Source organism: Neomonachus schauinslandi, chromosome 6 (genome assembly GCF_002201575.2).
Source record: "Neomonachus schauinslandi chromosome 6, ASM220157v2, whole genome shotgun sequence".
In the NCBI taxonomy this organism is placed as follows: domain Eukaryota; kingdom Metazoa; phylum Chordata; class Mammalia; order Carnivora; family Phocidae; genus Neomonachus; species Neomonachus schauinslandi.
The window spans coordinates 5,722,156-5,734,650 of NC_058408.1; positions in this window are offsets into that span (position 1 = coordinate 5,722,156).

A 12,495-nucleotide genomic window follows, 5' to 3' on the forward strand; every position below is an offset into this window, starting at 1 on the left:
TGAGCATCATACCCAAAAATCTAGAGAAAGAAAGGGACTAACTACATCTTCTATGTGTCTCTTTCTTAAGAGTGTTGAACCTTTCTCCAGAAATCTTGCCATATCATATTGGTCAGGACTAAGAAACATGCCCATTCCTAAATCGATCACTAGAAAGGGGAATCACCCACCACAACCTACCTAGCTTAATCATTCTGAGAGGCAACCAGCTTGAGCACTTTATCTGTTTATCTTAATCAAACTTGCCAAAGGTTTGTCTGTTTTATTAGTCCTGTCACAGATTTTGTTTTATTGATCAGGTCTTTACCTTCTGTTTCCTAATGCATTGTTTCTTCTATTTTATTTAGATTTACTGCATTACTCATTTATTTCTAAACTGTTTATAAACAAATTCACAAAGGCTATAACTTTTCCTCTTTTTGTTATTTTGGCTACATCCATTGGATTTTGATATGTCTTCCTGTCATTGTTACTTGTTTCTAAATAATCTATAACTGGGCACCTGGGTGGCTCAGTTGGTTAAGCGACTGCCTTTGGCTCAGGTCATGATCCTGGAGTCCCGGGATCGAGTCCCGCATCGGGCTCCCTGCTGAGCATGGAGCTGATCCCAGGACCCCAAGATCATGACCCTAGCCAAAGGCAGATGCTCAACTGACTGAGCTACCCAGGTGCCCCTAGTTTTACTTTCTTCTTAAGTTTGATATAGAAGGCTGTTGTATTTTCTTGGTTCATTTTATTTCCAAGAAGAATAAGCATTATCTTCTTTGTTGTTATTTTCTACTTTCATTGCATGGTGATGTGGTCTATGTGATTTTTCTGCATTAAATGTTTTTAAATGTATATGTGAAGATAGTGCTTTCTTTCATTTTTAAACATTTTTAAAAATTTTCTATTAGAGTAACACACACACAATTTGAATTATGTAGTAGAACATAAGGCATATAATAAGAAATAGCTGGTTTTTGACCCTTTCCTTGCAACCCCTCTGTCCTGTTCCCCAGAGGCAATGCTTTTCAACAATTTTAACTATGTCTTCTGTTAATTTACCACCATATTTCCAATGATATAATCTGCTGCTATCTCTTGATTTTTCAATATTAAATATTATCCATTTGATTTCCCACCATAGAATATGAAGACTACTCTTATTATGCCATCGTGACACACTTCTCACTTTCCTTACCCACTGCTCCAATGCAGCTTTATCATGATTTTATGACTGCTGTTCATTACTGAGACACACAGTGTTCTCTGATTACACTTCCTTTTCTGAACAATCTTTTCCTCTCTAGAGATAATAACTGCTTCATTTTTGTTATTTGGTTAGTTGTCTATGTATCTATTTTTAGCTTTTCCCCAATTTTTCAAAAACACTGTGAAACAACTTAATACTATTTCCCACTTGGTCAAATGTACCAGGAAATTTTTCAGTTTCTCTTTCTTTCTTTCTACCACCAACCCCCCCCGCCCCCGCCCACACACACACCTTTTTTTTTCATCAGCAAAAAGTCTCTGCTGGAATTCTCTGTTCTTTGGCACTAATTTGGATTGTTTGATCTCTAGGCCCCCATGTATTGCTGTTGTCCTGGGACTTTCCTGCCTCTGTCTTTCTTTTGTATTAAACCTCCTTTTCCCTGAATCTTATGTCTTCCTATCTTGGTTTACTTCCTTGCCAGGGCATCCTGAAAAATGGTGCCTGGATGGTATACCAGATGCCACTGATGTCCCACCTCATACCTACTCAACTCACCTGAATTCACCTGTACTTGCTAGCTTGTTCAATTTCTTTTGAGACTCTATGTTGGGGGGAAAATTAGTCTCCTGGAAATACCCACTCCTGTTGGGTAGGAGAGCGGCCCTAAGTGTCTAATTTCTCCTTATACAAAGATATATCCTTTTTTTTTTTTTTCAAAATCATTATTGATCTATATCTTGTGTTGTACCTAATTCCTCCCATTCCTGAACCTTTCTTGGGATCTTTCAGGAAAAGGATCTTCCTTCTTATTAGCCTTTTCCTCTTTAGGGAAATAAACTCAACTCCCTGTAACTCAATTTTCTATAATAACAGGACCAAGATTTGTGGTCATCACATGACTTCATAGATATTAAACAAAATATTGTTGTTTAATGGTTGAATACTAGAGACATCATTATACCTCTGTTTATCTTAATCAGACCTGTCAAAGGCCTATTTTATCGGGCTTTTCACAGAATTAGCTTTTGATATTTTGATCAAGTCTTCTCTCTTGTTTGCATTCTATCTTGTACATTGTAATCTTTTCTATTTGCAATAACTATTAATCTTAAATAATATCCCCTTCCTTAATTCTAATACTTTTATATTTTTTAAACACCAAGGAATATGTATATATTTAAAATCATCTAAGATATTTACCTCACTAGGGTAGTCTCTTTGTTTACTGTATTCCTGTGTCCACTGGAATTAAATACTCCTTATTTCTCTTCTTTTATTTTTGTGAAAAGCACAATTTCATCAGAGTGTTTAAATTATACAGTTTATATCAACAAGATTACTTAAGACTTCTCATCAAACACCTTGTAACATACATTTCTATAGCTACTCTCAGTCAAATAAATTAAACCCATCAATTTATGACTTCCATGTATCTAATGAAAGTAGATCTGTCTTTTGATAGATCATGTTTTTGGTATCATGTCTAAGAACTCTTAGCACTAGATCCCAAAGAAATTTCTCCTGTATTTTTCTAGAAGTTTTGGAGTTTTAACATTTCGTGTTTAAGTCCATGATCCATTTTGAGTTCTTTCTTTCTCTCTTTCTCTCTTTCTTTTTTTTTTTTCTTAATGATGTGTGAGACTTGGGTTGGGTTTTTTTGTTTTGTTTTGTTTTGGGGGTTTTTTGTTTTGTTTTTTGCCTATGGAAAACCAATTTCTTCAGTAACTATTTGTTGAAAAGACTGCTTTTCTTAGGACCTGAGAGGGTCCCCTATTCTAGGCATTACTAGGACAACCCTCAGACTGGCTACACCGCCTATGTGAAGAAATGGCCAAGCAGGGCAAAAGAACTAAGATTTAAGGGATCTCCCAACTTTTCAGTTCCATCAGGGCTCATCTCAGGTGGATTTCCCCTCCCTGGGTGCCCCATCTTGTCGCTTCATGTGGCTATGCCAGACAGAACAATTCTACTAAAAAAAGTCTAGTGTATCTATTGACTTCTAAGGGAGACTTAAGGGTGAGGAAACCAGGTCACTCTCTGGAAGTAGGGCCAAGTCTGGGTAAGGGCAACTACTCCCAGCACCTCGCAGAGAGCACACGGGGCTCTGGCTGTCAGTCGCATGAGTCACTAGGGCCACACATCAGGAAAAAGATGAGGAGGAACTGTGGTGGGGGGCGCCTTTTCCTTTCTTCCCAAGTCTCCCTGATCAACTATAAGAAATTGAGGTAATTTTTCCTCTTTTTCCTCTTTTCCTGTAGACCTGACCATGACCCTTACTCCTTTAGAGTCCCTTCCTGGCATTATAGGCTATAGGAAGGATATCAGACCCGTAAATCACTCAATATCATTTACTTGGATGCCTTCCTGGTTTTAACTGGACAAAGGCAACTCATTTTCTTTTGTTCTGGGGCATGGCCACAATACAAGTTGGAGGATGAGCCATGGCCACCTGAGGGACTTTACCTTCCTGGTTTTAACTGGGAAAAAGGCTGCTCATTTTCTTTTGTTCTGATCTCATCAAGATAGGATAGATCCCAGCCTCCTGGTGGCTCTCTTCCGGGCCCCGCCCCCCAAGTGGGGGGTGGGGCGAAGGAACAAAGGAACACCACATCCACGTCAAAAGTAGATAGGCAAATGGGAGTCCACAGTGGAATCTCCACCCCTGGCTCCATCTTTCCTAGGGTAAGATCAGGTCCCTGTACCTGTCCCACCCTATGTTGGAACCCCTACTGCTGCCCGAGGGCTTTACCCTCTGCAAGAACAGGTAGTGCTCCAAGGGGGAGCAAGGGGAAGTGCCACTACAAGACCTGAGATGAAGGGGGAGCTCAAAGTTTTCCAAACTTGGATGTAATGCTTCTTTCTGTTAAATCAGACCCTCTCCGAAGCAGAAAAATGTGGGGTTCTGGCCACTGCTGAAAGATACAGGGATCAAGGGATGGGTGAGCCCATGGGTGGTTTCAGTTTCCAACTGGAGCCCAGGCTGTACCACCTCAAGGCCCCAATTGGGACCCTAATGATCCCCTTGGAAACTGGTATCACTATCACTTCCAAGCCTGCATCATACAGGGATTGAGCAGTACATGGGGGCTTCGCCCTCATTCATTTCCCAGGTGAATGGCTATAATTGGAGCCAACTGTGGTTAGTTCTACCTCAGGACAGAGACTTTAATGAATATTCCCAAGCAGCTGCCGAAACTCTGTTTTGGGGAGATTCCCTGTCTTCTCTGGCCTGCCATGAACTGCATATTTCCACTTTGGTGGAAAAAACATGGTATCTGCTCATCCATCTGAGCTGATGAGGTTTAGAACCAGGAATGATTCTATCTACGTTTGCTGAAGGTCAAATAAGCTCGAATTAAAATGGCAGCTAATCTTCTCTGTCTCAGAGTTTTTGTGGGTAATTGGTAAGAAAGTTTTCTGTATGATAAATGGGATTACATCTAGGTCTTTTCCAAATAGGATAAAGTGCTAAAACATTGATTACTGGACATAGGTTTGTGCTTTTTTTTTTTAATTTTTATTTATTTATTTGACAGAGAGAGACACAGTGAGAGAGGGAACACAAGCAGGGGGAGTGGGAGAGGGAGAAGCAGGAGAGGGAGAAGCAGGAGAGGGAGAAGCAGGCTTCCCTCAGAGCAGGGAGCAGGGAGCCCAACGTGGGGCTCGATCCCAGGACCCTGGGATCATGACCTGAGCCAAAGGCAGACGCTTAACGACTGAGCCACCCAGGCACCCCATAGGTTTGTGCTTTTAAAGGATATTTGGGTCTGTTGGTAGAAAATGGTGGTTAATCTTGTCTGTCCCAAAGTTTTCATGGGTAGTTGTTAAGATAGCTTTCAAAGTGTCTGGTAAAGGATATTAGTCTGTTAGTAAACATGATGCTAACTGTCAACCCAAACTCAGGAGGAAAACACCGACAATTTTCTTATTGTATTTTTTTTTTTAAACTTTGAGCTTTTTTTTTTAAGGTTTGTCAGAGAGAGAGAGAGAAAGAGTGCAAGAGCACAAGCAGGGGGAGTGGCAGGCTGAGGCAGAGGGAGAAACAGGCTCCCCGCTGAGGAAGCCCAATGGGGAACTTGATCCCAGGACCCTGGGATCACACATGACCTGAGCCGAAGGCAGACGCTTAACCAACTGAGCCACCCAGGTGTCCCCCTTATTGTATTCTTATGAGAGGCTCTCATTACATACACAGCTACCTCCCCTGGTTTTTCTGAGGCTGAGATCATTCTTAAAGGCCCAATCGGCCCCAGATATTTGGAAGAAACTGCTAAAGTTGGCTGTTGGCCCTGAGGGGACCCTAGAAGAGCTCTAACGAGCTGCCAGCGGGTCTGTTACAATCGTGACCAAGAGCAGAGTGAAGAACAGGAGCTAAAGAGGAAGTCTGAGGCTTTAGTTGCAGCCTTGAATGCTCTTGCCAGCTCAGCCTCCCAAGGCTCTGGCCTCTGTGGCCGCCCAGGACACAGGAAGTGAGAATGCCCTCAGTGGCAAAAACAAAGGCCCTATAACCCTTGTCCCGCTTGTGGAGGGGGTCACTGGAAATCTGAATGCCTTTGGGGACCTCAATCTGCGAGGACTCAGGTGGCCAGCACCCCTGATCGGGACTGATGGGACCCGGGGCTCTCCGTGATGGCTCTTCTGAAACAGCTACCATGGGGAACCCAGTGCCTCAGGCAGTTTTGGAAATAGAAGGAAAACCAGTCGATTTTCTTCTTGATACTGGAGCCACCTTTTCTGTGCTACTCGATTTGGTAAATATCCCACTTTCTGCTGAGTTGGGCCCTGGGCCTGGATTAAGACACCCAAGGCCATTTCCTTTAAAGCTGGAGCACAGAACAAGGCCCTCTTGAGATTTTTAAAAAGCTTTTTCTGACTCTGGATCCCACATTAATAGATGGGTACCAGCTGTCTGGGTATCCTTGATCAACCAATAGAGAGGGTGTGCTGTCTCTACATATCCTGGTATCCAGAGCCACAGGGTCCTGTGATGCCCAAAAAACCTTTCCTACAAGGGAAAGTTGTGGGGTCCTTAAGGTGTATGGGAACAGGCCCTGCTGTTAAGGTCCGACCCACTTCAACCTGAGTTGCCCAGACCTGGGAATTAATATCAGCCTCTATTAAGGGGAGGCAATTGCTAGTCTGCCCAGGGGCTACCAATATGAGAGTTAATACCTCTACTGAAGAGAGGTGTGGGGCTCTCAGACATTAAGAAAGAGTGAGAGAAAATCAGATCTCCCCAGGGGCATCCCAGAAGGCGAGAAAAAAATTTGACTCTTGGGTCACCCAGCAATGCCCCTAACAACACTGTGGTTGAACAGTTGGCCCGGGGCAGAGAGTTATGTTGAATAAGTGTGGTGAAAGCAATCATCTTTGCCTGGTTTCCTATCTCGGGGGAGAGCATGCAGCTTTTCATTGTTAAGTATGATGTTAGCTGTAGGTCTTTTGTAGATGCTCTTTATCAAGTTGAGGAAGTTCCTTTCTATTCCCCCACCCTTTTTTTTAGAGTTTTTATCATGAATGGGTGTTGATTTTATCAAGTGCCTTTTTTGCATTGACTACCATTATCATGTGACTTTTCTTCCTTAGCCTGTTAAGACAGTGGATTAAATTGAATACTTTTTAAAATATTGAACCATCCCTGTGTTCCAGGAATAAGCCCTACATGGTCATGGTGTATAATTCCTTTTATATGTTACTAAATTATATTTGCTAATATTTTGTTAAGGATTGTTGCACTTATACTCATGAGAGATATGCATCTGTGATGTGTGTGTGTATGTGTGTGTGTTAAGCCTGTTATTTGCTTTGGCCCAGTATATGGTCTATCTCAAATATGTTCCATGGGCACTTGAAAATACCATGTATTCTTTGTTTGACTCTGGTATCAGGGTAATAATTTCCTAAAGTGATTTGGGATGTGTTCCCTCTTCTATATTCGAAAAATTGTGTAGAATTGAGGTTAATTCTTTAAATTTTCGGCAGAATTCTCAGGAAAACCATCTGGGCCTTGAGATTTCTTTTTGGGGAGTTTTACAATTATGAATTCAATTTCCTTTTAATTATAGGGTTATTTGGGGCACCTGGGTGGCTGAGTCACTTAAGTGTCTGCCTTCGGTTCAGGTCATGATCTCAAGGTCCTAGGATGGAGACCCATGTCAGGCTCTCTGCTCAGCAGGGAGCCCGATGCGGGACTTGATCCCGGGACTCCAGGATCATGACCTGAGCCAAAGGCAGTCGCTTAACCAACTGAGCCACCCAGGCGCCCTAAGTACTCGAATTTATGTGCATAAAATTATTTGTAGTATTTCCTTACTCTCCTTTTGATATCTGCAGTTTCTGTAGTGATATCCTCTGTTTCGTCCAGATATTGGTGATTTATGTCTTCTTCCTCTCTTTTTTATTTGTCAGTCTTGCTAGAGGTTTGTCAGTCTTATTTGTCTTTCAAGGAAAAATTAATTTTCTCTTTTTTTAACTTCATTGACTTTACTGTTTTTCCATTTTCCATTTTATTGTTTTTCTGCTCTCATCTTTATCATTTCCTTCTTTCTTCTTGTTTGGATTTATTTTGCTCTTCTTTTTCCAGGGAGCTTAGATCATTGATTTAAGATTTTTCTCTTCTAGTATATGCAGTTAGTGCTATACATTTCCCTCTCAACGCTGCTTTAACTATGTCTTACAAATTTTGGTATGTTGTATCTTCATTTTTCAGTCCAGTGTATCTTTTTTTAATCCCCCCCCTTTTTAAAGATTTTATTTATTTATTTGACAGAGAGCGAGAGCACACAAGTAGGCAGAGTGGCAGAGGGAGTAGCAGACTCCCCACTGAGCAGAGACCCCAATGTGTGGATCCCAGGACCCTGGGATCATGACCTGAGCTGAAGGCCGATGCTTAACCGACTGAGCCACCAAGGGGCCCCTAATTTCCTTTGACTCATGGATTATTTGGGAGTATGTTGCTTAGTGTCCAACTGTTTAGAGATTTTTCTGTTTCTTTCTGTTATTGATTTCTAGTTTGATTCCACTGTGGCTGAAAAACACACTCTGTATGATTTTAATTTTTGAAAATTTGTTGAGCAGTTTTTTTGGCACAGGATATGGTCTATTTTAGTATATGGACACTTGAAAAGAATGTATGTTCTCCTCTTATTGGGTAGAGTGTTCTATAAATATTGATTAGATCTTGTTGGTTGATGGCATTGTAGGTTCTTCTATATCCTTGTTGATTTTCTATCTAGTTGTTTTGTTTTTGTTTTTGTTTTTTTTTAAAGATTTTATTTATTTATTTGACAGAGAGAGACACAGCGAGAGAGGGAACACAAGCAGGGGGAGTGGGAGAGGGAGAAGCAGGCTACCCGCAGAGCAGGGAGCCCGACGCGGGACTCGATCCCAGGACCCCGGGATCATGACCTGAGCCGAAGGCAGTCGCTCAACCGACTGAGCCACCCAGGCACCCGATTTTCTATCTAGTTGTTTTAACAATTGTTGAGAGGAGTGTTGAAGCTTCCACCTATAATTGTGAATTTGTCAACTTTTCTATCATTTTTGCTTCACATGTTTTGCAGCTCTGTTGTTTGGTATATATACATATGGGATGTCTTTTGGTGAATTGACAATTTTATTATTGTATAATGTCCATATAATGGTCTGTGGTAATTTTCTCTGCTCTGGAGTCTACTGATGCTTTTTCTAATAATTTTGTTTTTGTTTTTTAAGTTTGTTTGTCTTTAGTAATCTCCACACCCAACATGGGGCTGGAACACATGACCCCTAGAGGAAGAGTCTGACTGAGCCAGCCAGTCACCCCAGTTTTCTAAGGTTTTTGTGGGTGGTGGTGGGGCCATAGTTTTTTCCTTTGAGTTGCTGAAGTAGAACATTTACTGTCTAAATATTTTCAGTCATGCTAAACTGTCCCTTTCCCTGTCCTTTGGCCAAAGAGAGCAGACTTTTGCTGGGGATTTTTTTTTTTTTTCTGTGCCACTGCATTTCTGGGCTGCTGGCTCTTTCAACTCCAAGTCTGGGATATAGAAAGCAAAAGGAAAACCCAGGGAACTTACCATCATTTGTTTCTTGGGCTCCAAGATCCTTAGCTGGTTTGCCTTCTTCTTTACATTTTTTTTTAAAGATTTTATTTATTTATTTGACAGAGAGATAGAGAGAGAGCACAAGTAGGCAGAGAGAGAGGGAGACGCAGACTCTCCACTAAGCAGGGAGCCCGACGTGGGGCTCGATCCCAGGACCCTGGGATCATGACCTGAGCTGAAGGCAGCCGCTTAACTGACTGAGCCACCCAGGTGCCCCACTTCTTTACATTTTTAAGGGTTTTATTTTTACATGTAACGTCCAGAATTTTTAGTTGCATTTAGTAGGAAAATAAGGAAGAGTACCTCTACTCCACATTCCCTACTCCAGATATCTAGAGTTTTAGATATATTTTTTTAGAGCTTTGTATTTTTGTTTGTTTGTTTGTTTGTGGGGGTTTGTTTTGTTTTGTTTTTAAGTAGGTTCCATGCCCAGCATGGAACCCAACTCAGGGCCCGAATCACGACTCTGAGATCAAGACCCAAGCTGAGATCAAGAGTCAGACACCCAACCAACTGAGCCACCTGGGCACCCCTAGAGCTTTATGTATTTAATATGCATATTTAAACTTATATTTTCTACCAGTACATAAAATTAATCATAGTCTATGTTTTCCCCCTGAGCTTGTTGGGGGAGGGGAACACCTAAGAAGAAAATAAATGAAACAATTAATAAGAAAAGTCTCTAGGTAGAAGAATTACAAATGATTTTTATTTCTTTGTTTCCTTTTTTTGTATTTTTGACACTTTCTCCAATGAGCAAGTATTGTTGCAAAAAACATTTGGAAGCTTGATATTCTATGTGCCTTATGTTGTTATATTAAGTAAGATCTTATTCATTTCTACATCATTTCTACCAGTAAAATAGAGTTTTATAGGCCCCCTTTTTGCTTACAATGATAACCAATAAAATTGCAGGCCCTAAACTTAAAAACTTTGTAACTAATAAAAGGAGTCTTGAAAGAGATGAAAGAAGTATCCCTTCTCTTCTGAATCAACAGAAGCATTATCCTTCTGCACCATAAAGCTGGCCCAAAGAATCCAGTTTGATAAGGTGTTAAACTAAAGACTTTTCTGAGAATATCAGTCTTGTTTTCTTGAGCAAAATAGAGACTTGTGTGAATATTCATAATTGTTTACCAACTTGCTGTGTTATTATCAAACTGTTTTTGGAAGTAAAACTTGACTAAGGGGGCCTTGTAGAAGAACTTCTTAAAAAAATTGCCATGTTCAATGAAAATCACCTTCAAAAGGAAACCCGTGATTCTATTTGGTTATCTTATTTTAGAATGTGTTGTCTGGACAATAATGTTGTAATTGACATCTCTGTATTCTTGCACAGAATACATAGTTGTAAAATTGCTCTGTCAAATAAGAAGCAGTTACTAACCCTTTCATTTTTTCGTTCATGTTTGTTGGGGGTGGGGAAAAGCCTGTGGTTCTGCTAGATAGTCTACTTCAACAAAGACATCGAGAGATATATTTCAGTTAATTAACAAATTACATGAAGCAATACACCGAGCAGCTGAGAACTGAAGGCTGTGCTCTGTGTTGACAGGCCCAAATAAAGCAGCAAAGAGAAGGGAGAGAGATCATCATCTTGGGCACCAACAGGAACCTGCCCGCCTCTGTGCTCTACCTCTTGCCAGCTCAGAGTTACCCTGTTTTGCTGGATGAATCTGCAGACCCATCATCACAGAAAGAATAAGAAAAAAAATACACACACATATATATATTTTTGATCCTCTGTGGCCCAAGAACCTCAACCAGTATTAATTTCTCAAGGAGAAAAAGCTCAGGGCACTATCCTCTGTGAAATACCCTTAATTCTTTTATTTGCTGCCAACAGTTGAGTTAAAGGAAAAGCTCAGGGCACTGTCTTCCAGGAATATGTGTGTTTTCCTTGTGAAAATGAGACCAACCAGCAGAGTGAGTTTCTCATACTTCTGGTGTCCCGGGGGTAAGGGATTAGCTTTCCTGAGGAATTAGAGCCACTTCCTGAAAGAGAAACTGTTGAGTGAGAGCTTTGGTGCATGGGAGACAGCGCATCCTTGTGCATGCTTTCTAAATGTATGTTCTAAAATCTGTGCACGAAAAGCATGCATCTACGGCATGTCAATTCATGTCTGGCTTGTCTGGACACTTCGAGCTTCTACTTGAGCAACCTGAAACTAGACCTGAGTGTATTCTTTTTTTTTTTCTCTCTTCCCCCTACCTCTCTCCTTTCTTCCCTTCCTGCTTTTTTCCCCTCCTTCCTTCCCTTTTTCCCTCCTTCTCTCCCTCTCTCCCTTCCTCACACCCTCCCTTTATTCCTTTTGTCTCTCTTTTGGAAGAAATGAATAAGCAACTGGAACTGTCCTACACTGCTAGTGGGTTTGTAAAATGGTTTAACGACTTTGAAAAAAACAGTGTGACAGTTTCTTAAATAGTTAAACATATTAGATTTAAAACTATAAAACCCTTAGGAAGAAAACATAGGACAAATTTTCATGGCATTGAATTTAGCATTGATTTCTCAGATATGACACCAAAGGTACAGGCAACAAAAAGAAAAATAGATTGGATGGGCGCCTGGGTGGCTCAGTCGGTTAAGCGACTGCCTTTGGGTCAGGTCATGATCCTGGAGTCCCGGGATCAAGTCCCGCGTCGGGTTCCCTGCTCGGCAGGGAGTCTGCTTCTCCCTCTGACCCTCCCCACTCTCTCTCTCTCTCTAAAATAAGTAAATAAATCTTTTTAAAATTAAAAAAAATAGGGGCGCCTGGGTGGCTCAGTCGGTTAAGCGACTGCCTTCGGCTCAGGTCATGATCCTGGAGTCCCGGGATCGAGTCCCGCGTTGGGCTCCCTGCTCGGCAGGGAGTCTGCTTCTCCCTCTGACCCTCCCCCCTCTCATGTACTCTCTCTCATTCTCTCTCTCTCAAATAAATAAATAAATCTTTAAAAAAATAGATTGGATTTTATAAAAATTTAAAAATTTTGTGCATCAAAAGACAGTATCAACATCTCGAAAAGACGACCCACAGAATGAGTGAGAACATTTGCAAATCATAAATCTGCTAAGGGGTTCATGTCCGGAACATACAGAGAACTCCTAAACTCAACCAAAAAAATCAAATTTTAAAATGGGCAAAGAATTTGAATAGACATTTTTCTAAAGAAGATAAACAAATGGCCAATAAGCACATAAAAAGATGCTCAAGATCACTAATCATTAGGGAAATGCAA